Raw genomic sequence first — 5556 nt, 5'->3', positions numbered from 1 at the left:
AAGTGTATGAGGGTAATAAATTAAGAAAGAAAAATGGGAATTTAAAAAGTATTGCAAGGACTTATGTGCCACCTTCCTTGTGTGGAAAAAATAGGAAGAAGAAGCTTGAGATACTGGAATTATCCATTATTGCATGGACATTGCTTTTTTAGCTACAATACTATCCTAGGCTGAATGTATGTGGATCATAGTTTTATAAACATTATAATTATGAAACATCACATTACAACTTTTTTCTTTGAATGCATGGATGTTCTGTTACATGACTTCTATTTCACATAATATTAAATATTTATACTCATGCTGGTAATTTCATATTCATAAAATAAGTCTAACATTATGTGGGATAAAACTCATGGCTTCCTCATTTTCATTGCATGATCAACCATAGACAAATCTAAGAACTAACCAAAAGTTATATAAACATCCATACGCGGTACTGGTTAACACTGGCATTCAGAACTTCCAGAAAAGGAATGGACTCCTCTCATAGCAGGCCGACACAGGTGCATTCTCTAAGAGGGGCATGAGGAATAGAGCCCCTTGACTCCTTCTGACATTAATGGGCAATCCCACAGCCAGATCTCTGTACCCTGCCTCGAGAATTTACCCAACTGTAAAATTGCATTCTACATAGTTTCATGTGGGAAGATGACGCATGTCACTCCTGGAAACTATCACATGTTCCCCATAAATTACAGTGCTAAACAGCTTTTACCATGGGTAGTCAGTGTTGGCTTTCTTTTTTTTTTTTTTTTTTAATCTTCCCCTTAACCTTCTAAGAATGACTCGGAAATGTATTTTCACATCATGACAAAAATCTATAATATGAAGGTCAAGCAAACACCGAATTACTGTTTCTTTAAGATTTTTTTTTTGGTAGTAAGAGAATTGGCATATTATTTGACCTGATGCAAAATCAATCATTAGCAAGCACTTTGACAACTTCTAACTGAACAGATTACTGGGCTAGATACGTTAAATGCTCTATGTGGCAACACAAATGTTTTCAGGGATCAATTCCTCTTTATCTGGCCTTTTCATTTGGGTTTAGGAAGATGTTGATCAATGTTATGATTTTCATAGAATCAATTTTCAATTAATGAAATATGGATTCAATTAAAATACATGGTCAAAACAATGTGTTCAGACAGTTCATGCTGCTGTGCATGTCTTCTCTATTATAATGAAGTCCATTGAAAGCCCAGGTTGATTTTTACCTTTTTAAAAATACTGTTCTACAGTCATTGTAACAAGATGGCTATGCTCTTTACAACAAGCCGACATTGTCATTAACTGGTTGTATGACTTACTTAATTTTTCTAATGCTTATTTTAGCAAATACATAATGAATGTTGTATTAACTACTCCACAGACTTCCTGTAAGATAGATCAAGAGAATATATTTTAAAGAAGACTTTTGGGGCACTTGGGGGGCTCAGTGGGTTAAAACCTCTGCCTTCAGCTCAGGTCATGATCCCAGGATCATGCTTTGTGGGATCAAGCCCCACAACGAGCCCCACATGGAGCACCGCATCAAACCTCACATTGGGCTCTCTGCTCAGCAGGGAGCCTGCTTCCTCCTCTCTGCCTGTCTCTCTGTCTACTTGTGATCTCTGTCTATCAAATAAATACATTTTTAAAATCTAAAGAAAAAAAAGAAGACTTTTAACAGAAGAAATGATATATGAGAAGTATAGTAGGCACTCATTACACTTTATCAGTGTATATTTAATATATATGGAGAAAATTTGTCAATCAAACTCATCTTCTTATTTCTTTCCCAATTACAACTACCTTTCTTCACTTCACTTGAGTGCTCAAAAATGTTTATAAGCTTTCTGTTGTTTAGTTGATCCTTTTCTTTGTTCTTTTGGTTGTATATTCATTATTATTTTGACACACATAAGATGACATTTCAGAGGAAAACATTAAATATAAAAGCAACTCAGATTTGACATCCCATCAGCTTTTGGAAGAACTGTGAAATTCACTTAACTGCTATGATATCACCAAGTCCACAACAAATGGACTTAAAGTGAGGACTGGCAAGAAGCCAGAAAACTGTCCTGTCAAGAAATAGTGAAGACATCACTCTACAGAGCAACACCTGCAAGACAGTGAGTAGTTGGGATCTATCTTCAGTGGGCCACATTTCTTTTGGCTTCATGGGAAGAAGCATTTATTTCTTACTGTCTCCTATATTTGTTGTAATTTCCTTCTACTTAAATGTAAATGATAAAATTTGTTTCCATCTCATACAGCGTTTATTATTCTGAAACAGGGATGAGAAAGGTCAGGGTCTAGAGGTGGGTAATTATCTACAAACTATACTTCTTAAGGAAACATTGCACGATACCCCCAAGGACCAGTAGAGTGCTAGCCTTTACAATGTAAGGGTTGCTCAATCAGTGTGTATTGAACAATGAATGAGGCAGAACCACGTTGCACATTCCATCTCTCTTATTTCCCAGCACCCAATGCAATACTATGTACAAAAAAGACATTCAATAAACACTTGAATAATGGAATGTGGTGTCATCTGTTGGGTGGACCATATTCTTTGTGTTAATCCTCTTGACTTCTTAGGCTGGACCCTTAGGCCAATTCCACTGAATTAGGATTGAGATCTTTAGTTCAAGGATTGTTTTGAGGACCTGGGAAAGCCACGCTAATTTATGTACATCAGTTTGCTTTCTTCAAACTGAAGCCCAATTCTGAGATACTTTGTTTCTTTGACAAACTTTCTATCCCTGACAAACCATCTAATAGAATCCATCAACTCACCTAGTTCCTACTCAGAACACACATACAATTAAGGGTTCCACAAGGGTTTGGCCAAATTAATACAGTCTTGGTAATATGCTGAGTCAAACTCTGAATCTTGACATTCAACTTGAATTAAAACTTTCAACAATTTCTCCTTCTCGATCAAATTTACATTCAATGATGCACCATAAATTATTTCTGCTTAAAAGAAGTTGGATGTCTCCTTTCTCCCCACTGTATGACAGTCATTCATAACTTTGGTCATTCCTTTCCCATGGCCAGATAAAATCTCCTTTCTCCAAGTTTCCATTCTAGAGCTTCAGGGCTCATTTCAGCATAAAGCCCCATGGCACCTTCTTTAAGAAAGTAGGTTTTTTGTAATTCATCCTTTCCAATTTCCTTCCCCTAGCCTATAAGGCTTATGAATATTCTTTTTTTTTTTAAGATTTTTTATTTATTTGACAGACAGAGATCACAAGTAGGCAGAGAGGCCGGCAGAGAGAGAGGGGGAGGCAGGCAGAGAGAGAGGGGGAGGCAGGCTCCCTGCAAAGCAGAGAGCCCGATGCGGGGCTCGATCCCAGGACCCTGGGATCACGACCCGAGCCGGAAGGCAGAGGCTTCAACCCACTGAGCCACCCAGGCGCCCCGTTTTATGAATATTCTGACTGGCATAAGTACTATTGCGCAAAGTTTAACAACCATAGATTGGAAGTTCCTTGAAGGTAGACAACATTTAAATATTTCCTTTGTTATTACATAGCTCCCAAAACACCTATCAGAGCATCAGGCACTCTGAGAGCTCAATATGTACTAGTGAGTTTGAATAGAATTTAACAGAACTGAGTGGCAAGATTATTTAAGGACACAAGAGAGAAAAATTTTGTAGGTAGAGAGCTATACTGAAATTATGCATACGAACTAAAACAGCAAAAATCAAGAGAAATTATGCCCAGTGGCTAAGGCGATTGTATCTAAATACCATATATTTGACTATTTTTTGTTGCTGTTCGTTTTGTCCCACTAGAGCGTAAGCTTCATGAGGGCAAAAATTGTACTTTTTGCCCTTTGTTTTAACCCTAGTACAGAGAACAGTGTCTGGTATATAGAAAGTGCTCGATATATACTTATCACATGTATGGAAGCTGTCTTTTGTTGTTATGTTTTGGTTTTATTTTTGTTTGTATTCCTTTTCATGCCCTTTTCTCATTCAGTGGATAAATGGATTTAAGGAAGTAATTTAAAAATAAAAGGTAGTGCTTCCTTTTGGCTTACTTGATGATACACGTATTCCCTTCATCATCAGGCTAGAGTTATTTGGAGCACATCTCACCCAAACTCTAAGCCTTTCTTCCTCACAAGAACTCTCTGGATACAAAAGAGTAGAAGAAAAACCTAGAATCAGCAAAGATGATGGGATTTCTGCGAACAAATTTTGAGCAGGGAAAGTGAGAAAAAGTGATTAGTTTTTAATTTTGTGTATGTATCTTTCAATGCTTTCAAATATCCTTTTTACTAATTCAATTTTTTTACACAGCTCAATTCACTGAAGTTAAGTAAGATGAAGTTATGAAGGCTATGTGCTCCCCACAATGCCATTCTTTAGTTATTACTGAGGACTAATGCCACTCTAACGAGAAGTGGGTAAAGGAATTAACAACTCTGTTAGCAGAAAATAAACCTATACACAAAGACTGAGGAGAAAATGGAGTAGTTTACATCTCTGAGCAGCAAAGCTGGTAAGTGATTAGTTTATTGACCAGGAGATGTAAAGCAGTGTTTAGATTCCTAGGTTCCCACACTTACCATTACTACTCTCTTTGAAAAAGACTGCAGATGATATCTTGATACCTAAACACCACATCAGTTACTTTACTTTAACCTTCCAGCTCCCATTAACAACAATAAAATCTAATATTAAAAAAAAAAATAGAACATTGGGTCCTTTGCCAAATTTTTACTGAAGTGGTAAGCCACTGTAAATCAGACTCCTTGCAGAGTGGGGCAGGACAGAAATTATCAGTTCAATTAGATGATCATTTCTAGGCATTTTAAAATTTCAGCTATCAGTTGGATACTTTTGTCTTTGTCCTTTCTCTCAGATTATTTTTAATAATTATTAAATAATTATTTTTAAAAATCTGATCATGGGTACATGCATGTTATTTGAAAGAATGTGGAGAGTGTTCCCTTTGGCAGCACATAAAGTAAAAACTGAAATGATACGGAGAAGATTCAGCATTGCCCTTGCACAAGAATGACATGCAAATTTGTGAAAGAATTTGGAGAGAAAATATTTGACTCCTTTAAAGAGAGGCAGCTAAAAACGAGAAAGCAAAAATATCAATATACTTTGTAAGTACCAGAATATTTCTGTTACGTGGACTTTTATTTTTATTTTAAAGGGCTTTCATTTTCTTGCTTATAACCTAGCATGAATATTTGATGAATCATCAAATTCTTGCCCTAAAAATAGGTTTTGGTTTTGTAAGTATGCTTTAGATGTACTTGCACTTATGATAATACATAGCTTTATTTTCTCAAAGAAACAGATTTTTTAAAAATATAATAAAATTTTACCCAAAATATTGTTCACCTACCATGTGACAGGCTTTTGCACTTCCTATCATATTTTGAATTTAATAATTTCCCTTTTTCATTAGATACTTTACAATGTACTGCATTTAACACCTGACAAGGTAGAATGTAGGGTTACCATTATCTTGGACTCTCATACAAGGCAGGAACTTTATCTCATCCCATCTCCCATCCAATGCTTAAAACACTTTT

General features: G+C 36.0%; 1 pseudogene; it reads left to right on the top strand.

The window, feature by feature from the left end:
• The first annotated feature begins 4949 nt into the window (after nt 1-4949).
• LOC123951255 lies at nt 4950-5065 on the top strand (annotated as a pseudogene).
• The last annotated feature ends 491 nt before the right edge of the window (nt 5066-5556 follow it).

This window comes from Meles meles, chromosome 9 (genome assembly GCF_922984935.1).
Source record: "Meles meles chromosome 9, mMelMel3.1 paternal haplotype, whole genome shotgun sequence".
Lineage (NCBI taxonomy): Eukaryota > Metazoa > Chordata > Mammalia > Carnivora > Mustelidae > Meles > Meles meles.
This window is presented reverse-complemented; position numbering and strand designations above follow the sequence as displayed.